At 45.9% G+C, this 26,752-nt stretch overlaps 1 long non-coding RNA gene and 1 other non-coding gene across 10 annotated transcripts; both read left to right on the top strand.

Annotated features, from left to right (window-relative positions):
* The first annotated feature begins 463 nt into the window (after positions 1 to 463).
* Positions 464 to 21,127, top strand: LOC123791632 (uncharacterized). 9 transcript variants are annotated; one of them, XR_015721522.1, is made up of 8 exons: positions 465 to 728; positions 3,550 to 3,686; positions 6,159 to 6,289; positions 12,290 to 12,353; positions 13,228 to 13,496; positions 17,235 to 18,489; positions 18,572 to 18,675; positions 19,261 to 21,127. It is a non-coding gene; the product is annotated as an uncharacterized LOC123791632 (long non-coding RNA). The 9 variants fall into 9 exon arrangements; XR_015721523.1 differs by adding an exon at positions 4,396 to 4,499 and having other exon boundaries at positions 464 to 728; positions 6,194 to 6,289; positions 17,235 to 21,127; XR_015721519.1 differs by having other exon boundaries at positions 17,235 to 18,675.
* Positions 3,898 to 3,970, top strand: TRNAR-CCU (transfer RNA arginine (anticodon CCU)). Its single transcript has one exon. It is a non-coding gene; the product is annotated as a tRNA-Arg (tRNA).
* Positions 21,128 to 26,752: the final 5,625 nt, after the last annotated feature.

Consider the following 26,752-nt stretch of genomic DNA (forward strand, 5'->3'; position numbering starts at 1 on the left):
GGCCACACTCTTCCTCCCAAGTGTTTATTTGTAAGTGATGACTTACCTGGGAACCGGAGAAGTCCTGAGGAAGGACACTTAAACCCTGTCCACGAACGGGGGGTCAAGCACTCAGTGTCGCAGCTGATGGTTTGGGGTTCAGACCGAAGCCGATTTTCAGGAAGGCAATTTGGACCCCAGGCAAAGGGGGGGGGGTGTTCACTGAAAGGGAAAATGGAGGCTGGCACGATGAGCCACACCCAGCCCCCGGGGGGAGCAGCGTCGACCCCCTGAGCATCCAGGGAGGAAGGGCCAGGTATAAAAATTAGAACACTATTAAGCACAGTAATGCTTTGGGACCCAGTGCAAAGCTGTCAAGGACGTCACAGCAGGACGACGGGGGCCATTCTCCTCTTCCCCGTGGGTGACTGGGGAGTGGAGCAGCACCGAGAGCATCAGCGGCTCGGCACTCTGGTGTCAGAGTCAGCGTCTCCATCCAGCCCAGCAGGGTCAGCGCAGCCACAGTGGTGGACTTTTCAGTCACTGACACGATGTGAAGCGGGCAGGAATCCCAGATCTCAGGGCTCGGTTTGCATGGACAGAGGCCAGCAGGATGGGAGGCCTGAGCTGATTCACGCTCATAAGTAAGGTCCCGCGGAGACTCCTGTAAAGTCCTGGAGGAAAACTCTGTAAGAAACTGGAATTCTTCACAGGCTGGACTGGGGGCTGGGCCACTGAGATTCAGACAGGTAACCGTGAGGCTAGTTACCTATTGGCCGGTGCGGGTCAGCAATCTTTGGGTTATGTATGTTTTGATTTGTTAATAACACAATTATTATGTGCTTTATTCTGCTGATTACTCATTTGTTGATGTCATTTAATTTAAAATATTTCAAGCAGAGCTTCCAAATTGCCAATATGTTGGGACTACACACCTCTTGCTTTTGGCTTGTTTATGAAATGCAGGGACGTACAGAATTGATGAGATCATCACGATTATAATCTGGGTTTCGGTTTAGTCACATTTTCAGAAAACAAGAAGACGTTGAGAAAACAGGAGGCAAGAGAGCCTCAGAACCTGTGGAATGTAACGTTTCCGTGTGGAAGTTTGCTAAACCACTCTTCAATTCCGAGTGCCTGAACAGCGATCTCTGTTTCTTCTAATGCTGCACTTATCACCATCCTAGACGGCTGAGAACTGTTTGCTCAGAAGTGACAAGTTGTTTGGTTTTTTGTTTTTGGCTGTTCTCTGTTAGTTTCCTTCAGGACCGTGTTCGGGTATTGCCACGTGTCATGTGGGTGGGTATTAGCTACTCTTGTTTGAAATGGTTCCATTCAGTCCTACTCTAGTACAGGCAGTGGAGGGTAGGACCTATTAAGATTCCCATCTTGCCTTTGGTGGGGCTTATGAGTGTCCTGAGCCATTGCAAAAAGGATTTTTCTCACCAGGTAGATCTCTTGTGCTAAGAAAAATGCTGAGACATGGGCGGGCCCTGTTAGTGCTGGACCAGGCGTGGCTCCGTAGAGACGACTGTTGGTGGGATGCCTTCGCTTGAGGACAATGAGTGCAGCAGAAGGGCTCATGAGCGCAGGCAACCAGTGGCTGAATTTTGGGCTGAGCTCCCACGTGGCAGCCTGGCCCTGCCCACTGACGGTGCTCACGTGGGCCCAGATGGGACAGTCTCTTGATGCTGACTCTCACCTTCCTGGAGCCCCTTTAAGTCGTGGAAGCTTTACTGCCTTCCCTTCCCAGACCGCTGAACTCCCACCCATGGCAACTCCAATGGTCAGTGGATCTGGCCATCTTCATCTGTTGTCTTTTCAAGCTATGTATTTTTTTAACTGCTTGTTACAGAAATCTTCAAGCACACAGAGAAGTTGAAAGGACAGAACAGTGACACTTGCACACACTTGATCTTGAATTAACGCAATGGTAACATTTTTTCATATTTACTTGATAGGAAATCTTATATATGAAACACTTCAAAGTAAATTGTAGACCTTTCCCTCCAAACACTTCAGTATTCAGTTCGCACCTCCTAAAAATAAGGGTATTCTTCTACATAATAATACCATGATCACATTGGAGAAAATTAGTAATAATTTGCTAATATCATCCATAAATAACATATCCAATTTTCCCCATTGTCCCCACTATGAACTTTTTAACTGATATTTAGAAGCAGGATCCAATCAGAGTTCATGCATTACATTTAGTTGTCATGGATTTTAATCTCTCTTATTCTAAAACAATCCTCCCCACCCCATGTTTTAAAAATCACACTGGCGCTTGGGGAGCCAGGCTGCTGTCATGTGGTATGTCTCACCTTCTGAATGATCTGATCACTTCCATGGGGTAACACTTAATTTCTTTTTTGCTTTTTTAAGATTTATTTATTTATTTGAGAGAGAGTGTGCTCAAAGCAGGGAGGAGCAGAGGGAGAGGGAGAGAGAAACTTCAGCAGACTCTGTGCTCCACGTGGGGCCTGACAGGGGCCTCGATCTCAACCCTGAGATCATGACCTGAGCTGAAACCAAGAGTCGGAGGCTTAACGGACTGAGCCACCCGGGTGCCCCTCATTTAATTTCTTTTAATAGAGTGCTGACACTTTCTGTAAGCTGGAAATTAATTTTAAAGGCCTCATTATATTTGGTGAACAATTTTGGTAGGGTGGTCAATTTTTTTTAAAGATTTTATTTACTTGAGAGAGAGCAAGTGAGAGAGAGTAAGAGAGAGAGAGTGAGTGGGGGGGAGGGGCAGAGGCAGAGGGAAAAGCAGAGTCCCCTCTGAGCAGGAAGCCCGACTCTGGACTTGATCCCAGGACCCTGGGACCATGACCTGAGCCAAAGGCAGATGCTTAACTGACTGAGCCACCCAGGCCCCCCCCCCTTTTTTTTAATGGACAAACATTATGCTCTATTCCCTTAAGGGTTTCCCCTCTGAATTTCAGCCATTTTTCTCCCTTTTTCTGTCAAAAAGCTTAGCTTTGGCAAAGTACTGTTTTTTCCTAGCTATTACTACTGAAATATTTCATCAACCCATTTTGGAGTCTTGTTTGGAGATTTGGAGATTGGAGATTTGGAGATTGTGTTTGAAGTCTTACTGCATCAAGCCTTCAAAGAACACTGCCACCTGCCGTGGAGGATGATGCTTTGGGAGCAGGTGAAACGTGAAAGGAAGCAGAGGTCATGTCCCCAAAGGTCTCGCTCCCCAGAGCTGGATGGGCACACTGCAGAATCGCAGACTCCATTCCTGGATCCGTATCACGTGAAAACATACAATTTGGGTCCTTTCCCGACACCAGGATGGGCTTCTTTGCAGCCATTCACATTTAGCAGCACTGCCATCATCCTCAGCATTTTTTCTGTTGAGTCAGATCTTAGGGATTAATAGGAAGATAAATGATCAGACTATGAAATTCATCTTGATTCTGTATAGAGTCTCATAATAGTCTCTACCCTGTGGCGACTTTTTCGGTACTCTCAGGAAATCAGTAGGGAATGGACCATTTGTTTCCATTTCATAGAAAAAAATCAGTCTTGAACTTTTTCTGTCTTTTTTTTTTCCAGTTCAACAAATGTTTATTGAGCCTAGATTGCACACCAGGAGCTGTACATCAGGGAGCACAAAGTTAGCTTGAGCCTGCATGTTGTTGACAGTGAGAAGAAGACACATACACAGGTACTTTCACTACAAAATTGCAGAGGTAAGTGGCAGGCATCAAGAGGTCAAAAATGAAGGGCGCATCTTAGCCTTCCCGGGGGCTCAAAGGCCACAGCTAAGGCTTGAAGGGTGAGCGAAAACCAGACGCCAAATGGTGAGGAGAACCCTCTCAGCTTGTTTAGTATGGTTTTCCCAGCATCTCGCACATGGTAGATATTCAATAGGGTGAACTTATATAAAAGAAGTCTCCGGGTGCCTGACTGGCTCAGTTGGTAGAGCGTGTAACTCCTGATCTCAGGGTTGTGAGTTCAAGCCCCATGTTGGGTGTAGAGATTACTTAAAAACAAAATCTTAAAAAAGAGAGAGAGAGAGAGAGAGAGAGACCTCCACAGAGGATGTGGTACAAGCACAAACAAGGTGTGGGGAATATAAATGGTTCAGAATTACAAGCAGATTAATGCTTACCCTTGATGGGGTCACAGACTCCTTTGAAAAGCTAGCGAAGCCGTGGCAGACATATGGTGGGGCAAAGACACGCTGTACCGCGCGAGACTCGGGGTAGACAGCATCCGGTGGGACACTTCTGCCCGTTGTTTTTGGGTCACTTACCCCTTATTGACAGTAGTTTGCCGAAGGATCGCTTACTTTTAACAGATTCTCAGGTTTTTTCCACCATGATTGATTTTTCGTAAGAGCTCCCAATTTCACGTTTTTGTTTTTTTAAAGATTTTATTTCTTTATTTCGGAGGCAGGGAGAGAGAGAGAGAGAGCAGGGACCCCGATGTGGGACTGGATCCCAGGACCCTGGGATCATGACCCTAGCAGAAGACAGATGCTTGACGACTGAGCCACCCAGGTGCCGCCGCAAGTTGGTTCTTTTTTTTTTTTTTTTTTTTTTAAGATTTTGTTTATTTGACAGAGAGAGACACAACGAGAGAGGGAACACAAGCAGAGGGAGAGGGAGAGGCAGGCTTCCCTCTGAGCAGGGAGCCCAATGCGGGGCTCGATCCCAGGACGCCAGGATCATGACCCAAGCCGAAGGCAGATGACTAATGACTGAGCCACCCAGGTGCCCCCACAAGTTGGTTCTTTTAATGATTTTCTTCTTGGTCCTTCTGACAGGCAGGAAGCAATTATCGTCTGAGAGGCACTTCTGTGCTCATAACTGTTTAATTTTCTTTGGAATTTGGAGGTTTCTTCTACTCCCAAAGAACCTAAAAGTAATTTAAGGAATAACTCTTATTGTTTGAGAAAACTCTAGTTCGTCCTTTCTTACTGTCTTTATGAATTCCAAAACAATAGGGTGCAAGGTAAAGGTATAAAGTCAAAAGGCTGTTGCCATATTGCAAATACATTCTGGGTATGGGCTCCATATTGTATGTCCTTCCAGAAAATTCTATTCTTGAAAAATCTCAGGGAAAAAGTCAATAGTTTAGTTAATATTAGTATACCAATGCTAATGTCTTAATTTTGATAAATACATCATGATTACATTAGATGTTAACATTAGAGGAAGTTGGGTAAAAGGCATATGAGGACATTCTGTATTATCTTTGCAACTCTTTTACAAATCTATAATTATTTCAAAATAAAACTATTTTAAAAGAAAAAAAAGAAAATTCTATTCTTTATGCAAGAGAAAAGAGAACGAATACTCTGGCTACTGCTCTTTTACTTCCTTGTACTCCTTATTGAATACTTTCTTAATTATAGCTCTAGCTGCTTTATATCACGTTGGGTCCATTTTCATGAAGGATTATACAAATATTCTCTGCTATATTTTCATTAAAAAGAAGCCTCCACCCAGGTGCACAAGCTTAAATACTAGTGTAGGAAGAAGTGTTCATTGAGTGATGCTGTGGGCGGCAGCGAGAGAGCCTGTGCATCTGTTGAGCAGAGTGGTGAGTGCTATGGCACCGATTTGGAGCTCTTTGTTATTTTAAAAATTATGGTTTGTTAGCTCCGAAAATGGATACACATTTTTCCATGGAGCTATTGTCAGAAAAATGCATAAGAAGGGATGATTATACAAATGTGTGTTGCTGGGGTGCCAGGGTGGCTCAGATGGTTGAGCCTCTGCCTTTGGCTCAGGTCATGATCCCCTGGTCCCGGGATCGAGCCCCACATCAGTCTCCTGGCTCAGTGGGGAGTCTGCTTCTCCCTCTCCCTCTGCCTCTCCTATTGCCTGTGCTCTGTCTATCAAATGAAAAAATAAAATCTTTAAAACAACAACAAAAAACCAAAAAAAACCCAAAAAACCAAATGTGTATTACAGATCATGGGCACAAAAGCAGACTGGTGATTTCGGGAGGCTGACTGCCATGTAGGGCAATGCTTCTCAAACTTTAATATGCATACAGAGTTCCTGGGTGCTACTGAATGTTGATGGCCCCCCAAAATCCATATGTTGAAATCCTAAGCCCCAACGTCATGGCATTAGGAAGCGGGGCCTTTGGGAAGTGCTTCGGCCACGAGGGTGGAGCCCTCATGAATGGTATTAATGACTTTATCCAAGAGATCCCCCACGAGCTCCCGAACCCTTTCTGGCAGTGAGGACACTGAAAAGACTAGGAGCCAGGAAGCAGACCCTCACCAGACACCCGATCTGCTGGTGCTTTCACCTTGGACTTCCCAGCCTCCAGAACGGTGAGAAATCAATTTCTGTTGTTTATAAATCACCCAGTCTATGTATTTTGTGATAGCAGCCTGAATGCATTAGGGCACTGGGCTTCTCTTTCAAATGCAAATTCTGATTCAGTATATCTGGGATGGGGCCTAGAAATAGCATTTCCAACAAGCTCCCAGGTGACGTGGATGCCACTGGTCCAGAGACTACAGTCAGAAGAGCTATGACCTAGAGGACCTCTTGGAGGAAGTGCCTCGGCTCTCCCAGAATATGCAGACCTGTGGCAATTTGGGGGATGCTTGTCTCCTCCATAATCTTCCTTCTCCTCCTGAAAATGGCTCTCAATTTCATGGAGCTGGGCATGACCCTGTCCTCTCGCTCCCAGCATCCTCCAACCCCAACCATAGAGAATTTGGTCAGGATGGATATTGCCCCAAACTGGGCCAGTCAGATTCTCCTTGCGGGAGTTTAGACTCGGGATTCACAGCTGTTTGTCTGTCTTGGCTGCTGGCACTGAGGCAGGTGACAAGTAGCTTTCTTCAGCGGCACGTCTGAGAAGCAAAGGCAGCTGATCTGTGTGTAGAGAGAGGGAAATGAAGCAGGTGTGAAGAGGGAAATGGAAATGATCGTCCACGCAGCCGCGGAGCGTGCGAAAGACAGGGAGCAGCAGCGGGAGTGTGAGATGCAGACCCAGGGCGAGGGCGGGAGCATCAGTCCTGGTGGCTTTCTGGTCCTGGTCCTAACTGTCCTTTCTGCCCTGGAGTTCTGTGACACACCACTACCATCTTATAATAAATCCTTGCATTGTGTTGGTGCTAGGGAAAGTGAGTTTCATCGAATTGCCACCCAAAAGGCTTTAACTAAGACACAAACATAACTTTTTTTTAAGTGCAGGAAAATTTTTTTAGACTCTGGAGAACAGACATGTCAGTCCAATTCCCAAGCTAATGCTGATTGATTAATTTCCACACAGAGTAACTGCCAGTGGGACCAGAGTCCTCGCCCTCACCCTCACAGGTCAGCCTGTTCTCTCCCAGTTGGAAAATCTACGTGGGAAGCCAGATTATAATGAGAAGGCTGCCTGCTGAGTGCAGACAGTACCAGATAAGTAGGGGATCTGAGCAGACTGTCTCCACAGTATGAGGGCTGGAGGCACTTTTCTCACGTTTGGGATCTGCTGAAACCTCCATGTGGTATACACATGTGTGTGATGCTGGGGCATGTTTGCAAGATAGGCCAACTCACTAAAACCAGTTCGCCCATAAGCCAAGACAGCTAATGAGAGCATTTACCTAAAATTAGTATTTGTCAAAACATTTCATGTATGATGGAATGGTTTCCAAGCCTTCTGAATATTTTCCCCCTAAGGTGACTGCTGTTTTATGTTCTATAGTTCTGTCCCCTCTTTCTCCTTTTTTCTTTTCTTTCTCTCCTTTCCCCCTCTCCTTCCCTGCACCCCACTCCCTCCCTCTTTCTCTCCTGCCTTCCTTCTTTCTCTTCTACCTTTATTTCAAAGATATTTTTGCCCACTGGTCTGAGATTATTCACCTCCTACCTTCATCTCCTAGGGCCCAAGACTGGAGGCTGGGGCTTCAGAGGTGAGCTAGTTAAGACCAGAAGTAGTGCCCAATGGAGAAAATGGGTAAAGCAAAGCTAGAATGTTGGGGAGAGGGGATGTTGGAGGGCTTGCTGAAGGCCAGGAGCCAGACAGTCAGTCGGGTGATTAAAACACCAAGACCAAATCAGCAGGAGCAGGGCTGTCAACTTGAGATCAAACCAGGAGTCTGGAATGCGATAAGAGACTGGACCGAAGGGAAAACAGGCTGAAAGCAAGTGATGAGATAATACTCTTCTGTATTTCCATTGCCCATGAACTATCTTATACTTTCCTCTTTCTTTCAAATTGCACTATGTGCCTTCTGGAAAATTTTGTGCAGTGTTGAATTTGCATAAATCTGGAGTTGCTCAATTCAGGGGGTGTTGTATTTATGATTCATCAGCTTTATCCCCTTTTTTAGCTTTTCTTTCCTACTGCTTGTTGTCTGCTTCTGAGACACGTGTGTACTAGATTTCATTATTGAGCAAATTACCCCAAATCCAATGTTTATTGCTCTGTAGTGAGGCATTTCTGTGTTGACAGGGAGAATGAAGAGATGAGACTCGTTCATCAGAAACATATTAAGATCTATTGCTTTTATATTTTGCAACATCTGAATGATGAAGTCGTTCTAAAGTACAAATATTAACCCACACATTATTTTTAAAGCTTCCTGTAACCAAAGAAAGCTTGTTTCCACTATAAAAATGGTGTATATTGGTATTCATTTCCCGTTGTTCCTGTAACTAACTGCCACAAATTAAGGCAACACAGATTTATTACCCTACGTTGCCCTCAATCAAGGTGTTAACAGCTCTGTGTTTCTTCTGGAAGCTCTAGGGAAAAACCGGTTTCCTTGCCTTTTCCAGCATCTAGAGGCTGCCTGAATTCCTTGAATCACGGCCCTTCCTCCATCTTCAAAGCCAGAAGCACAGCCTCTTCAAATCTCTCCCTCTGACCACAACCCCCTGCTTCTGTCATCACATGCCTTCCTCTCAGAGGGACCCTTGTGATTACACGGGGCCAGATCACCCAGGATCATCCCCCTGTCTTGAGATCCTTAATCACATCTGCAAAGTCCCTTTTATTGTGTGAGGTACCTATCCACAGGTTCTGGGGATCGGGACAAGGACATCTTTGGGGGAGTCTACGAAACCCATTTATACTACCCAGCCTAATAATATTCATTCATAAGGCACTGATAAAATACAGTCCAGAAAAATAGGAAGGGTGCCTGGGTGGCTCAGTCATTAAGCGTCTGCCTTCGGCTCAGGTCATGATCTCAGGGTCCTGGGATCCAGCCCCGAATCAGGCTCCCTGCTCAGCGGGAAGCCTGCTTCTCCCTCTCCCACTCCCCCTGCTGGTGTTCCCTCTCTCACTGTGTCTCTGTCAAATAAATAAAATCTTAAAAAAAAAAAATAGAGAGGAGAAAAATACAACTCATGGTTTGCCTCCTGAAAGGTAAACACAACCAACATGTCCTTCTTTTTCAAAATAAGCAGTTTTCACAGTTCTAACCATCCTGTATATGCAATTTGAAATCCTGGTTTTTCACTGAATATGATTATCATAGCCTATTTTCCACGTTAGTACCTAGTCTGAGCAAACATTTTTATTGACTAGATAATATTTTATGGAGTGACTATCCCATATTTTACTTAAGCCTTTCCTTATTTTTGGAAACTGAGGGGTTTTTGTTTATTTGTTTTTTTTTTTTACTATTACAAATAATTCTATGACAAGCATTTTTGTTCTTTCTTGGAATAGATTCCCAGATGTGGGATTACTCTAATCAGTCATAAAAATATGGCAATTTTTTTTCAAAGGGTTTACACAAATTTTCAGAACCATCAGATATATGTTAGTAGCCATTTCACTGTATCTCACCAGCCCCAAATAAAACAATCATGATAATATCTTTACCAATCAGGTAGGTGGATAGATAACTTACTTTTAATTTTCATTTGTTTACAGGGGAGAGTGAACATTTTTTCATGGGCTTGCTTGCTGGTTGTAATTCTTCGTGGATGAATTATTGTTTCAGGCTTTTTACTTTTGGGGTTCAAAGTATTTTAAAAATCAGTTTGTCTAGATCTACATATTTAAAAAGCTTAACGTTTATATTATTTGTTCCAAATATTTTTTCTTGTCTCATTTCTATATTTTTTTATGTCTAGAAGTTTTAAATTTGTACATAGTCTAATCTATCCATTCTTTTCTCCCCCTTCTTCTTTGCTTTTTAAAAAGCCTCTTGTCCCAGTGGTTAACTACATAGTACATTTACTATTCTTCTAGTTTTTCTTATAAAGAGTGTCTCTTTAATCCATCTGGAATTTATGTTGGTATGAAATCCATGGAAAGGCTCTGACTACCTGCTTAAATTTTACCCAGAGAAAGGGCCTGATTTGCACTTCTGAGTTCTCTGCATTGAACCACCTTCCTTTTCCCTCTTCACTTAAAAGAAATAAAAGACTTGACAGAAGGGTGTGAAAAGCTATTTTGTTTCCCAGGTCACAGGGAGTGAGTTTCCCTTTTTCTGAATTTGTCTTTCTCCGAATAGTCTCCCCTTCTGATTAGTATTTTAGCTTAAAATTGAGACAGAAGTAACCTTACATACATTGGCTCAAATACACTGTAAGTGCTCAAAAGCGGGCAAATAGGAAAAAAAGTCCAGCTTTAAAAAAAAAGTGTTAGAAACTGCTCTATCAGATGTCAAACATTGTATATTTGGTAAATATGAATTGTACATGGATTGGTCTGGGTGAATTAAACAAGAGCTGACAATCTTTCCTCTGGACAATAAATTAGACCACCACAGTCCAGTGAGAAGAAAATGTGAGCCACATACGGCATTTTAAGTTTCCTAGTAGCCACCTTAAAAAAAATAAAAAGCAGCGGGTGAAGTTAACTAAATAATCTATTGTATTTCACCCAATATATCTGAAATATTATTTCAACACATAACCTGTTAAAATTGAGAGTTTACGTTCTTTTTTCCATGCTGAGTCTTTGAAATACTGTTTTTATTACACTTACAGCACATCTCAATTTATTTTTTTAATTTTTAAAAAATTTAAAAATTTTTTGTAGTTATAAACCTTCTTTTAAAATTTTTTTAAATTTAAATTCAATTAGCCAACATATAGTACATCATTAGTTTCAGATGTAGAGTTTAATAATTCATCAGTTACATATGATACCCAGTGCTCATCACATCACGTGCCCTCCTTACCACCCATCACCTGGTTACCCCAGCCACCACCCCCTCCCGTGCAGCAACCCTCAGTTTGTTTCCTATAGTTCACAGTCTCTCATGGTTTTTCTCCCTCTCTGATGACTTGCCATTCAGTTTTCCCTCCCTTCCCCTATGATCCGCTGTGCTGTTTCTTATATTCCACACATGAGTGAAACTATATAATTGTCTCTCTCTGACTGACTTATTTTGCTAAGCATAATAGCCCTTCAGTTCCATCCACGTCGATGTAAATGGTAAGTATTCACCGCATCTCAATTTAGATTAACCTCACTTCAGATGCTCAGTACATGTGGCTGTTGGAGAGTCTGTCCTATTGCATAGACACAGTGACACATTTTGGCTGCTTGACTTTTCTTTTTTTTTAAAGATTTTATTTATTTATTTGACAGAGAGAGAGAGACAGCCAGCGGGAGAGGGAACACAAGCAGGGGGAGTGGGAGAGGAAGAAGCAGGCTCCCAGCGGAGGAGCCTGATGCGGGGCTCGATCCCAGAACGCCGGGATCACGCCCTGAGCCGAAGGCAGATGCTTATCGACTGCGCCACCCAGGCGCCCCTTGACTTCTTTTTTCTATACTCCATGCTGAACAACCTTCACAAAATGTCTTTTCTCAGGGCCTAATAGAGTCGATCAGCTACAATCATTTTAAACATAACTCTTCTTGGCAGAATTTGGGTGTTTCCCAGTGTCCTCAGCCATGGTTTGCGGACAACCTCTGCTATGGAGGGTTGATGAAAGTCTCTCGGTCCCTCTCTCTGTCTGACTCTTTCTGCCTCTACCTCTTACATCCCACTCAACTCCTTCTGTTTTTAGAATAAATGACTTCATTACTTTTTCTGATTATAGAAATAATAATATATATTTGTTGTGAAAAAAAGGGAAAAGAATCAGGTACTCAGAAGGAAAAAAGAAAGTGCAAATCAGTTGTAGCCCTATTACAGGAAGATAGTCATTAGTCACACTTAGGTAGTTTGTTCAGTATTGTAAATATATACTTATGAAAACAGAATCAGGGCTATATGCTGCTTTACTCTTTTACAAGTAATACATCATGGATGTATTTGTATTCAAACACGCGGGTTGACCTCACTGCTCTTCGTGGATGTGCAGCAGTCCGTGTATGCACTTGTCGTGCTCTATGTAACTAGCTTCCTATGTTACTCCTTTAGGTCATTTCCGGTTTTTACCCTTATCACAGTGCACCGATGAACACCCTTATACATACTTCTTTGCGTAAGTATCTCCGCAGTTTCTGGGAAGAAATGTCTAATGTAGGCCAAATTTTGATCAGAGCTGGATTGTCCTTCAGAAAGCTTATGCAATTTACATGATTACATACCAGGCTATGAAAACGTTTGCCATCCTATGTTCTCACTGGCACTGGGTATTATCAACGCTTTCTAATCATGTCGATTTTTTACTTCAAATCTTCCTAATTTTGCTTTTAAGGTTCTAGAAGTACCTTAACATTGACCGTAATATATGGAGAGGTTCCAAATTTTGAGTGAATTAACTGTATACCTTGAGAAGACTTCATGTATGGGAAAGGGTCTAACCTGGTGGATCAAACAGGATGGACTAGGTTATGCTGAAATAAGGAACAACACCTGTTTTTCACTCATGATCCATATCCAGGGCAGTTGGGCAGGGGAGTTGTGTTCATTATAGACACCAGGTGATTCAGGCTGACAGAGGCCCAATCTTGAAACCTGCTTCTAGAATCATCTCATCAGGTAGAAGGGGACCTAGCAAATCGTGGTGCTTAAGCTTCCACCTCAACAGATACAAGCCACTTCTGCTCAAACTTCATTTTCCACAGCAAGCCACAAGAACACACCCAGGTTCTAAGGGGATAGGGAAGGGCAGACCTACCATAACCCTGGCATGAGAACAGGACTATCTGGGAGCTTCCCTAATGACCAGTGCGCCTTGGAGGAAAGGAGCTCCTACAAGGTACAGATTATTATCCAAATGTCACAGATAAGAAAACCAAGACTTAGAGACTCTATTTAAGGACTAGCTCAAGGTTACTTAGCCAGGAAAGTGGCAGTGCTGGGATTATAATTTAGGCCCGGGTGACTTAAAAGCTATATTCTCTGTGCTACAGGATCCTCTTGGGAGCCTCTGTAACATTTCCAAAGAGAAGTCTAGATTTTGGGAGATACAGCGCCTTGCAGTCATGCACTGACGTGGCCCTCAGATTCTCTAGAGCGAATTTCATGCTCCTTGTCTTCTCTGTCTGCACATCAAACACACCACTGTGCGTCATCCTTAGTAGGCCTTCCTGCTCCCATGTGATAAACTCCGTCCAGCATCAGCTCTCCTGTTGCCACAACTGTCCTGCAAAAGTACCCACCATGAGGCTCTTCTCAGAAGGCACGTACTTTGGCCCACCATTTGTAAATATAACAGTATTGTTGCTTTGGGGAGGCTTTCTTGCAAATATCCTATGCTATGATCATGTTTCAATTCAAAAGAGGCCCAGAGAACCATTATTTTGGACAACTGTGGAGGTCTTGATAATTTATAGACATCTTGTCTGTGTGCATTTTGTTTTTGACAATAATATTGGAAGGAAACTAAAATTTGCTGGGACCTCTCTGGGTGCCAGGCCTGGTTCTAAGCATTTTAATGTATTGTTGTCCTCATTTATTTTTCATAAGGACACTCTGAGGGAGGGGTTATTATTCAGCAGTATAATTATCCAGTCAAAGAGGCTGATTAAAGTAAAGGAAAAAAAAAAGAGAGAAGACTTTTTTTTTTTAATGATTTTTTATTATATTATGTTAGTCACCATACAGTACATCCCCGGTTTCCAATGTAAGGCTCGATGATTCATTAGTTGTGTATAACACCCAGTGCACCATGCAATACGTGCCCTCCTTACTACCCATCACCAGACTATCCCATTCCCCCACACCCCTCCCCTCTGAAGTCCTCAGTTTGTTTCTCAGAGTCCACAATCTCTCATGTTCATTCCCCCTTCTGATTACCCCCCCTTTCTTTATCCCTTTCTTCCCCTACTGATCATCCTAGTTCTTATGTTCCATAGATGAGAGAAATCATATGATAGTTGTCTTTCTCTGCTTGACTTATTTCACTTAGCATTATCTCCTCCAGTGCTGTCCATGTTGTAGCAAATGTTGAGAACTCGTTCTTTTTTTTTTTTATTATTTTAATAATGATTTTTTATTATATTATGTTAGTCGCCATACAGTACATCCCCGGTTTTTGATGCAAGGCTCGATGATTCATTAGTTGTGTATAACACCCAGTGCACCATGCAATATGTGCCCTCCTTACTACCCATCACCGGTCTATCCCATTCCCCCACCCCCCCTCCCCTCTGTAGCCCTCAGTTTGTTTCTCATAGTCCATAGTCTCTCATGTTTCATTCCCCCTTCTGATTACCCCCCCTTTCTTTATCCCTTTCTTCCCCTACTGATCATTCTAGTTCTTATGTTCCATAGATAAGAGAAATCATATGATAGTTGTCTTTCTCTGCTTGACTTATTTCACTAAGCATTATCTCCTCCAGTGCCGTCCATGTTGTGGCAAATGTTGAGAACTCATTCTTTCTGATTGCTGAGTAATATTCCATTGTATATATGGACCACAACTTCTTAATCCAGTCATCTGTTGCAGGGCATCTCGGCTCCTTCCACGATTTAGCTATTGTGGACATTGCTGCTATGAACATTGGGGTGCATATGGCCCTTCTCTTCACTACGTCTGTATCTTTGGGGTAAACACCCAGTAGTGCAATGGCTGGATCATAGGGTAGCTCAATTTTTAACTTTTTAAGGGACCTCCACACTGTTTTCCAGAGTGGCTGTACCAACTTGCATTCCCACCAACAATGTAGGAGGGATCCCCTTTCAAGAGAGAAGACTTCTGGTTTGAGATTCATGCATGTGGTAATAACACTTTCGTTATCATAGCTTCCCTTCATCACTCTCATGGGGCGTTTTTCATCCTCTGCAGGATATTTATAACTTCTATTTTTTTTTAAGATTTTATTTATTTATTTAACAGAGATAGAGACAGCCAGCGAGAGAGGGAACACAAGCAGGGGGAGTGGGAGAGGAAGAAGCAGGCTCATAGTGGAGGAGCCTGATGCGGGGCTCGATTCCACAACGCTGGGATCACGCCCTGAGCCGAAGGCAGACGCTTTAACCGATGTGCCACCCAGGCACCCCAGGATATTTATAATTTCTAAAAGGTGTGCTTGCCCATTCCCATGAGATTTGGAACTTGAGAGCATATCATTTAGGATTCCTTTGGATGCAATTAACAGAAAACTAAACTTATGCAAAAAAACGGGGAGGAGATTTATTGACTTATGCAACTAAAAAGCACAGGGATAGATAGAACTTCAGGTATAGTTTGATCCAGGGGCTCACCATCAGATCTAAATCTCACTCTATTTTTTGGCACTCATTCTCCCTACATTGGCTTCATTTTCAGACTCTAAGTGGTGGAAAGAAGACTCTGGCAGGGTTAGCCTTTTGTCCTCTCAGATTTAAATCCACTAGAAAAGACCATGTGTTTTTCTCTCTCAGCCGTCCTACAAAAATTTAATTGCATTTCATTGGCTGTGATTAGGGTAAAGTCCGTCCCTTAGCAATCACTATGGGCTGGGGACTATGACACTGTGACTGATAGGGCCTGAGTTTTAATGCCCATCTCTGGAATTAGGGAAATATCACCTCACCCCTTATACATGGACCTCATGAGACTGAGGGTGGGGGTGGTTCCAGAGTGGAAAATCAGGGGTAGTTGCCAGCAGTTAAATGTACACTGTGTAGTGAAAACAACTGGAACACAGTACAAACAGTCCTTTCAAATCATCCTCCCCGTTTCTACCCTTTAGAATAGTTTACAGTATAAAAATGTTTCCGTGTTATCGAAGCTTACCTAACAAGTCTACTGCAAGAAGAAAGAAAAGTGGTCTTTAGAAGATAAGCAGTTATCTAATAATTACTATGAAACATGAAAACTTTCCATTTCTTAGCTGTTAGCAAGCTTAAAGCTCTATTATTGCTCAATTATAGAGACTCTCTCCTCCCAAGGTCTTACTACAGTTATTTATCTTATCTTTTTAAATAGTAACTTCTTTTTAAGACAATTATCATGTGATCTCACTGATGTGTGGAATTTAAGAAACAAGGCAGAGGATCATAGGGGCAGAGAGGAAAAAATGAAACAAGACGAAACCAGAGGGGGAGACAAACCATAAGAGACTCTTAATCATGGGAAACAAACTGAGGGTTGCTGGAGGGGAGGGGGTGGGGGAGTGGGGTAACTGGGTGATGGACATTGGGGAGAGTATGCGTTGTAATGAGCACATTATATAAGGAACATATTATATAAGACTGATGAATTACAGACCTGTACCCTGAAACAAATAATACATTACGTGTTAATTTAAAAAAAGAAAATAAAGAAGCAACATATGGGCACCTACAAACAAACAAAATAGTAACTTCTTTTTTTTCAACTTAAAATGACAAGAAAAAAGATACATACTCTGTGAAATAAAGAAAATAAAATAAAAATTGGAGAATAAAGAAAAACCCAGAAATAATTTCACCATCTTTATTCCCTTGTATATATGCCATAAACCTTTTTCATGTGCAAAATTGGGATCATGCCATACATACCAGGTAAACTTTCACATTTAACAATCTATAGTAAAATATTTTGCCATATTTTTAGATATCCTCGTGCATGGTTTCTAATGACTCCTTGGTATTCCTCTAAAGGATGTATTATAATTTACTTACACTTGTTCCCTGCATGTTTTCCTTGTTACATCAATCTAATACAGCGAGAGACATCTCTGTGTACCGCTGCCGATTTTATGTATTTATTTGACAGAGAGAGAGACAGCCAGTGAGAGAGGGCACACAAGCAGGGGGAGTGGGAGAGGAAGAAGCAGGCTCCCAGCAGAGGAGCCTGATGTGGGGCTCGATCCCGGGACTCCGGGATCACGCCCTGAGCCGAAGGCAGACGCTTAACAACTGAGCCACCCAGGCGCCCCTAGGATAACTTTTAGAAGTGGATTTGTTCTCCACAAAGGCTGAATCACCGTATGCAATTTTCTTTTCATAGCTGCTAGAGAAGTAAAAGAAATACCAGTAGTATGTTGCTACTTTGCACAAGAACACAATGGTTTGCACCCCGTGGCTGGAATGGCCCACTTGGCCTGAGTGGGTGAAGACAGAAGTCATTTTCCTGCAGCTCTTGGCGTGAACAGCATCACATGAGCTCCGTCAAGCTCCCTGAGTTACCTCCCCTGGGCAAGAAATTGGCACAATCGTCTGTTTGAGAAGGGCAGCCAGTGGGCATGCTTTCTCTGTCCTTAACTAGAATAACTGAAGTACAAGTGAATGTAATTTCTGGACACAGAGAAATCATTACAGACACCTTGTGCCCACTTCCTGTTGCATTTGTTGTAAGAAGTACAGTCTTCTGGAAGGGTGCATGCAGACTTGGTGTGACATAAGCTCAAGAGTGAGTAGCAGCTGTCTCCTCTTACTGGTGTCCCACGAGAAGGAAGAAAATATCATTAGCAGTACAGGAGTGGTAGGGGGTGGTAGGGCCCATGACGCAGAGCTTGTCTAGGTAAAGCCAGTAACTGGAGAAACACTAAATACTTTCAGTTGAATTGTAAGGGCTCCAGAAATATTGTTACTATCAAGTCATTCAAGGGTGTCGCCAAAACGCAGTTCCAGACAGGGGGAAAGGGGAGGTTGTGGATGACTCCACTCTCTGAGTTCCCCTGAGATAAAGATCTGCCGTGGGACCAATGGCAGTGACACTGGCCCTGTGGTCTGGGCTTCACGTCATCCAGGTCTCAAGAACCGACTTGGTCCAACCCTAGAGCTCCTGGTGAAGCTGATCCCTGGAGGTAAAAGTGAACACACACGGGTCACAGACCGGGCAGCTCCCAAAAGCCGTCCTCGTTTGTCTTCTGAAGTCCTCATGCTGAGGGCAAGAGCCCTGTGCTGTTTCCTCCTGCACAGCACCTGGCCCGCAGCGGTCGGCAACATCTGCGGGGTGGATGAACGGGCGGATGGAGGGGGCTAGGCTGGGGCCACTTCCAGCTGCCTCCGGTGCTCCCTGCCTGGCCTTCACGCACGGCGGCACAAGGCTGGACTTTGGCAATGACAGACGATGTGACAGAGGCTGCCGTAGAGCCCAGGGGCCAGGCCTGAGGCTTGGAGTCAGACGCATCGGGCACGGATTCTGGCTCCTCCACCTGTTCGACGTTAGGCCACAGACCAGCTCCTTGATCTTTGCGCTTCCGTGTTCCACACATACAAAATGGATTTAATAAAATCTTTTTCATTCGGCTATCAGGAAGGTAAGAGACTGCTTAGGAAGTGTTTAGCTAAGCCCCTGGCACGCAGTCGGTGCTCGATAACTGGGAGTGTATGCATCTGTAGACGGGAAGCGACAGACCCAGAGAGCCCGCTCGGGAGGAGAAGCGCACGTCCCGATTTCTAAGGGAGGCGGCACTGCGGATCCTGGAGCCTGCTGTGTCAGCCGGGTAATGCGTTAGCACGAGGGGCGAACCTGTCAAGTGTGCGGCCGTGAATCGTGAGTGCAAGGCTCTGAGGCCACGTGTGCGGGGAGGAGGCCAGGCTGGGCTTGTGATAAAGCGGCAGTGAGCCAGAAGCAGGTCTGCCGGATTCTCAGAATGAGTGATGGCTGATTTCACAGAGGATGAGGAAGGAAGGGCGCTTCAGCCCGGTCTAGTCCTGGTCTCACATTTGATGGGGCTCCTTCATCAAGCAGGGCATGTCTCTGCTCAGCAGGGTGGGAACCCCCCTTGCCAAGTGTTTAATGGGGAGTTCATGACTGTTCAATTTGATTCAGGCAAGATGCACCACTGGGCAAATTTTACCACAAGTTCTATATGCCAGGACTCCTACCGTGTGTCATCTGAGAAAGCCCTAGAACATGGAGACAGGAGCCAGGCTCTGCCCTGAAAGCCAGGGGGGTGACGATTTCGTCGGTGAAGTTTCACTTGCTCAGAAATGACTGACGGTGCGGTGGGTAATGACTGAACTCTGTCTTTGGGAATCAGTCATTCACTCAACAAACATTTCTTTTCCTTCTGCTTTCCTCCCAGGCAAGGCTGCAGCAGTGAGAGAGCGTCTACCTGGGCCCACGCTGGGCCAGCCGCAGGGCCTGCTTCTGTGCAGCCTTTCTCATCCTGTTTGCCTCCACACACAGAAGTGTCTCTACACAGGAATCCCAGGCAGTCTGGGGACTCTTTAATATTCCCCAGAGCTGCCCTTTAAAGCAGTGAGGTCACCGCATAGAGGCTGGATTCAAACGCTGAGCAGGAACGCTCGCGAAGACGTACGGTGGCTGTCGCTTTGCGGCCTTGTGCCTGAACTAGCCTCACTATCAGAAAATGGGAAGTTTAGCTAGCAGTCACTGGAGGAGGTCTGAGGTTTTAGCAATAGAGCTGCTTCACATGTAAGAGCTCCTGAGCAAGTCACACTCTCTCCCGTAGTCTGTAACCACAGCCGTTCGGCGGAGCTCACCAAATCCCCGCGCACCCGGTGATCCCGGAGCGGCTTGTTCTCCAAGGAATCAGCCTGATGCGGTGATTGCGGGGCTCTGAGCTGGAGGTTGGGATACTCGGATTCGGAGCTCTGGCTCGGACCCTCACCTGCCAGGTGACGCTCTGAGGGCTGCCACTTCCCTGTGCCCCGGAGGGGGGGGGGGTGGGCCGTCCCCGGAGTAGCTCCCACTTCCGACATCCTAGGAGACTGAGTTAGCTTGGCAGGTCGTTCAGAAATCTCAATGTAATGACTGTTCAAATTAGTATATCCTTGGTCACTGTGAGCAGGGGGGTCACAGACATTTGGCTGATTTCACTGGAATGTGAAATCCCAGAACCATGGAATTCTACTCAAGTGCAAAGTCCCTAGAACCGCTCAATTGTCACTAGTTTTTATTTATTTATTTAAAAGATTTTATTTATTTATTTGTCAGAGAGAGCGAGCGAGCGCATGATCAGGGGGAGGGGCAGAGGGCGAAGCAGGGAGCCTGACGCAGGACTCGATCCCAGCACCCTGAGACCAGGACCTGAGCCGAAGGCAGATGCTTAACCGACTGAGCCACCCAGGCATCCTGTCATTACTTTTTAATGTGAAATTCTTTCATAGGCAATTTTATTATGTCAGTAGAGTATGACTGTTATTAAACTGAGCTATTTTAGATGTATTTGCAAACTCTAATGTCCTGTTATTTTTTGTTATTAGTAATAGCAAAAAAATAATAGCAGCAACTATGTATTCAGTGCTTAATATGTAGTAAGGACTTTTTGTATCTCACTAAGCATTACCTTATTATACTTTCCCAATAATGCTTTTATTGTCCCCATTTTACAGATAAGGAAACTAAGGCTCAGGGAGGTTCAGAGGATTTCCCAAGGTCACCTCATTAGTCAATGGATGCACTAGGATTTGAATCTGGCTCAGTCTGACCTCCAAGTCCATGCTCTTCTCTTACGGCTGGAAATGCTACTGTTTTTTTTTTTTTTTTTTTTTTTTTATCACATATGACCCGCATATTGTAATCAGCACACATTGGCAAAGGGTTAGCTGGGAGCAGAAAGCCGAGGAGGAGAAACAGGATCTAGTCCTGACTTTACGCTCTTCCAGTCTAGGAGATGGAGTGTGCCCGTAAGAGACACAGCAGCACAAAGCCACGAGTGGTACTGATTGTTAGAACTGCTGGGCTTCAGAGGTGGGAAAAATCCCTGAGGATTTGGAAAAAGCTTTGTTGACAAAATGGGACTTCCTTTGGATGCTACAGAATCTGAGGAGAGCAGAGAGGAGAGGAAAATACTGGAGGTAGGGGACAGGGAAGGGCAAAGACTCAGAGATGGGAGCGTACCCGGCATGCTCTCAGGACATGGGGTCCACATGGCATGCTCTCAGGACATGGGGTACGCATGGCTGCTTGACGATAGCACAGGTTTGGGGAGCAAAAGATTCATTTGGGGAGGATGCCTGGGCCTTGGCCTCCAGGTAAGGACTCAGCATCCTCTGTGAAGACAGTTCCCCGAAGCAGGTACATAAATGCCAGATGTGTCTTCTTTGCAAAGCAAGAAATGAATGATTTCCGTAGGGATATTAGGTTCTCTTCCACCAACAAAACAAAACAAAACAAAACAAAACAAAACAAAACAAAACAAAACAAAACAAAAACGACAACAAAAAAACCAAAAACGCCTCAGAGAACCTTTACAAATGCTGAAACAACCATTTAGAGAACATCTGCAAATCCCATCCAGGACCCTCACGTCCGTGTGGCCACGCTCACAGAGCAAACTAACGGAGTCGCCTTCCACACGGCTACGCATGTGTGCATTTACTGACAGGAAGTGGCAGGAAGCGACAGCAACTAAAAAACCATGTTCAGAGGATTTTTTTGTCCTTTCTTTAAAGCAGACTTTACTATTACTGTTGAATGCGAATTGGCTTTTTTTGGGAGCCCAATCATGTGGGGACCCTAAGGGAATTTCGGATTCAATATTAACTAAGTTATTTACAATTTTATAGTGACCAGAAATTATTTCGATTTTAGAAATTTCATCAGAGAAACAATGAACACAAATCCCAGGAGAGGGCCGCAGCCCTCCGGGGCCTGCTTTGTACTCGGGTCGTCAGGGCAGCTCCTACTCACCCTTCGAACACCAAGCAGCTTCCCCTCGTCTTTGAAGCCTTCCCCCCGGTTTGCCCACCTGTACCCCAAGCCCAGCGAGCACGGGTGTGGGTGACCTGACCCGGGGTAGCTTGCTCAGTAGGAGGCCATCATCTGGACTCAGTCTGGCAGGTTATGAAGCCAGCTCCACGGTTTGTTAGCCGGGCCGCTAACTGATCCTGTTTCCTCACCCATAAAACGAGGATTGAAATCTGTCAGATGCTTAGACCAGTTGACAGCATTTCACGTGGGCTCAATAAACGGCCCCTCCCGTAATTACCCACTTCGAGGACTGCGTTGATCACGCTGGGTTGGCGGCTTGCTCGTTTTCTCTCCCACCAGCCCTAGAGGGCAGAGGCAGTGTTCTCTTATCTCTGACACCCAGGAGGTCTGGGTCGGGCTCTCCCTCAGTGAGGTGTTTATTGAAGGAACGCAGTGAACTGCCTGCAGGTTTCCAGTACCGGCTCTAAAGGCTCTCCTCTTCCCCTCGCAGCGCGACCTTTGTGCTCACTGGCTAGGCCCCCTCTGGGCCGCCCACGGTCACCCTAAGCCAGTTTGGAAGCCCCCTGACGACTTCCATCCCCGGAGCAAAGGTTCTGCAGGCAGGGAGGAGGCCAGGGCAGGACCGGTCATGAAGTCGCTGGGGATCTGGGCTTTTCTGTGAGCTCCTGCAGAGCTCGCGGCCTCCAGGGCCTGAGTCGGAGCAGGGTGCGCCCCGCCAGCTCAACCATCGGAGGGGGGCTGGCGGGAGCAGCAGGAAATCCCCAGGCCTCGGCGAGTCAGTTAGGCTCCAGAGGCCAGGGTGAGGCCCTACGCTGCAGGGAAAAGATGCGGCTGGCTGGGTGGGCTCAGGAGGCCCCTCCGCCTCTTGCTTGGGTGCCTTCCAGACGGAACCCGGCCCTTCGGCTCCCCTCCAGCACTTGTGCAGTTTGTCCGAGGGCAGCAGAAGGGGAGGGTGCCCTCCCCCACCCCCTCCCCGCTTGGCTGGGGAATACTACTTTTTTTTTTTGGTGGCTGCCTGAAGGGAGCTGGGGAGGCAGAGTGTGGGGAGCTCGGGGAGAAGGTCCCCAGCAGGGAGAAGGAGGCAGCCCTCAGGAGCAAGGTGGGGCACCGTTTGAGGTGAGAAGGCAGTAATGAGGACTCACAGGAGAAAGGGGCGGGGGGAGGCAGGTCGAGGATGCTGAGGGAAGGGCCCAGAGTCCTCACGGGCCTGGAAGCTCTGATGCAGAGAGAGGCCGGAGCCAGGGCAGATGACTGACCTCCTGGGTGGGGTGGGGGTGTGTGTGTGGGAGAAGTCAGGGAAGAAATAGTGCCCAATTTGGGGGAAGGGAGCTGAAGGGAAGGGGAGAAGGAGAAGGGGAGATGGAAGAGGAAGGGAAGAGGGGAGAGGAGAGGGGAGAGAAGCGGAGAGAAAGAGACAGTGAGAGACACACACACAGCAACGGAAAGAGCCAGAGAAGTAGAGACAGAAAGAAACAGATACACACAGAGATCAGCAGAAAGAAAGGGAGAAGCCAGCAGGCAGAGAGGGAGGGAGAGGGCAGGGGAGAGAGAAGGAAAGAGAAAGAAAAACCTAGGGAGAAGTGGAAAGGAAAAAAGGGAAGGGCAGGTAGAAAGAATGCAGGGTGGGGAGCAAAAAGGAGGCCCAATAAAGAGCGGAGCCAGAGGGAGGGCAACTGCTGGGGAGAGGCTTGGCGGGAAGCCCGAAGGAGGAGGAGACTTGGAGGAGACCCGCCGGCAGTTGAGAGAGGAGAGCGCTCCAGCTCTGAGATTACCAAATAGAAAGGTTCAACAAACCGGGAAAGCACATTCCTTGGGACTCTTGTCACTTAGTCAACACCAGGGCGGGGCTGTGCTCAGCGCAGTTGAATACTTCCTGGAGGCACCAGGACGTCCCAGTCTCTGTTGCGCCCTCACCGCCCCCCCCAAAAGGAGAGGAGAGGGCAGTGGGAAGACAGGAAGGAGAGCAGAAGGAGAGGGCAGATTGGTGGCCTGGACACTGGCTGAGGGCCACAGACAGAAGAGGGGAGTGCTTGTTGACACGTGTTTACTACCCAACTGCAGTGCTGTGCCCGTCCCAGGCTCGGGGCTGCGGAGACAGAACTCCTCGTGTGAGCAAGCCAGTGGGGGATGCAGACCAAACACACATCCCAGCAGTAGGACCATGGGTCACTTACTGTTCTGTGCCTCAGTTTCCTCATCTGTAAAATGGGGCTTATTAGGAGACTTCCTGCATAGGATTGCTTTGAGGATTAAATGAAATGACCCATAGAAAGTAGTAATTCGGTGCCTGGCACAAAACACGATCCTCTACAAGGCTTTACCTATTAGTGCTTGGGCTACTGGGTCTTGAAGGAGAAGGCGTTTGCCAAATGAGAGCAGAATGGGAAGAACCTTTCAGTCAGAGGCGCAGACGCCATGGGAGGGCCGACTAGGATGACTGTGGTAATGAGCACGGTAGGTATGCAGATGATCTGTGCAACACCACCCCCAGGGAGGGACTTGCAAACTCTTCGATATCTGGGCCTCTCAGACCTACCAGATCTGGGTCTCTGGGCCGGGCCCGGGAGTCTGAATTTTAACTTGCTCTCCCAGACACTTCTGACACACCCCTCCCCTCCCCTCTAGCCCAGGGCCCTGTCCTAGTTCAGGCCTTATGGTGTTCAGTAGACTAAACTGCTTTCTTATGGGTCCAGCCCTACTTTAGCCTCTCTACCCGTACTCTGACTCTTTCAAGGGACGTCTCCTCTGTGAAGCCTCCCCTGACAAGTCAGAGAAGAATTAATGGCTCACTTCTCCATTCCCTTGCACTTTGAACATCGCTGTATTCCAGCACTTATAAGACCATCAAGAGCTGTTGGTAGAGGGTTGCCTGGGTGGCTCAGTCAGTTAAGCGTCCGCCTTTGGCTCAGGTTCTGATCTCAGGGTCCTGGGATGGAGCCCCATGTCAAGCTCTCTGCTCCACGGGGAGTCTGCTTCTCCCTCCCCCTCTGTTGTCTCTCTCTCTCACTCTTGCTCTTGCTCAAATAAATAAATAAAATCTTAAAAAAAAAAGTTATTGGTCTATGTCTCTCTTATGCCCGTCCTCTACAAAACATGAGACCTTGAGGATGGAGGCAGGGCCTGATGGATCTTTTATCCCCTGGCCTGACACATGCAGGGGATCTCATGAAGACTTGTTCACCAAGGGGCTGTCTAGCTCTCTGGAAGATGCCAGTGGGCAAGAAACCCCTTACATACTCTTCTAGGGGGTCTCTGGACTTTTCTTCCCTCTGTTTTCCTTTGTTTCTTAGGGCTTCCTTGGTAGCATAATTGCTATAGAAATTTCCAGGCAGAGTATACAGCAGATCTCAGGCAGATATGTCAAGCTGCCCTTGAATGAATTTTATGTACATTGTAGGGTCATGTGCCCTGGAGAGAATCCTAAGCTTGTTTCCACTTTTCTGAGCACAGTATATTTCAGATGAAGGTAGTGATAGGGAATTTCTTTCCTTCTTTGTAGGTGAGGAAACTGGCCCAGGGACATACATATAGCTTGGTAGTGACACTGAGGAGTGGGACAAGGGGCCCCTGGACTGGAATCCTATTTGCCTGTTCCAAAGGTCCTAGTTGCTAAAGTCTAGGCTGCCTTATTTTATGTTTTTCCAGCCATGAGTCAACTCACAGATTTGCAGATTCAGGGATCCCATCCAAGAGAGGTCTTGGTGGGCGTGAGTTGTGATGGCTCCAGTGGGGATGCATTTAAAGTGGTAGTACCATAGTGCTGTGAGGGCTGTGGTCAGGCTCTGGGGTAAGTGTCCTCTCGCACAGTTATTCAGTTCCCATAACTACTCTGTACAGTAGGTAACACTCTTCTTCCTGACCCAGAAGGGGTAAGAGACGTGCCCAAGATCACACAGCCAGGAAGTAGCAGAGCTGGGTTTTGAACCCCGGCCTGTGTCACTCCAGAAATGGAGCTCTTCATCACATGCCTCCCCAGATCCAGTGCCTTTTCATTGCATTGCATTGCACTAACATTTAAGGGTCTGCTCCTGACAATCATTGAAGAGAATGACTGCAGAAACCCCGAATGAGCATAGAAAACGCTGATGGTCATATTTCCGTGGACAAGAAAGAGAGGCTCATTGGATTGGGTGTTGTGGTTGTAATGGTCAGAAAATATTTAACAGTAGGAATAAAAATAACCCTGTTGGCATAATTGTGGGTGACTTTCACTTTAATTCTCAAAAATATCCTTATCATTGTTAGTGCCTCGCAATCTTTACAAAATACCACCAGGTAAAGAACAGAACCCCCTGGTTTGATGTGTCATACCGGGTATGGCCACATGGTGTCCCCCCAGCTCAGTCTAAAACTTTTAGACCACACTTCCATCCGTCCTCGCCTGCTTGGGCGGGGAGGGCTCTTTAAAGAGGACCCTAAGCCACAGAGCCTGCTTTTCCGTGCTGGCGGCATAGGGGAACCGATGAACATTTCTCAGGTCGGAGGACAGTGATCTCTTCGCTTGCAAGGGTTTCAACGGACAGTTTTAGATTTGCAGAGTGGGAGGACCACTTCCTGGGGGTTGAATAATTTGAGGGAGGATAGAAGGAGTCTGAAGTGGGGGCTGAGAAACAGGAAGGTCCAGAGTTTTTATAGGAGAAGTTAAGGGGTCGCAAGGTGGTTGGAAGGAGGGGTCGGGGATTTGTTGTGAATCTCTTTACACACACATCAATAAGGACAAAAATAGGTGCCCTTTCTCCCAACATTTTATTTACTTTTTTTTGCCAGTCTTGCTCTGACCTCTGACTTTTAACCTACATATTAGGCAATTGTTAAGTTGTGGTCTGATGGCCAATGATCAATCTTTTTAGCAGCTTGAATTTCCTGGAGGGCAGCGTTTCTCGAACTGGTGTGCTTCA

The sequence above is a fragment of the Ursus americanus genome, chromosome 24 (genome assembly GCF_024610735.1).
Source record: "Ursus americanus isolate L20-20 chromosome 24, mUrsAme1.1.p, whole genome shotgun sequence".
In the NCBI taxonomy this organism is placed as follows: domain Eukaryota; kingdom Metazoa; phylum Chordata; class Mammalia; order Carnivora; family Ursidae; genus Ursus; species Ursus americanus.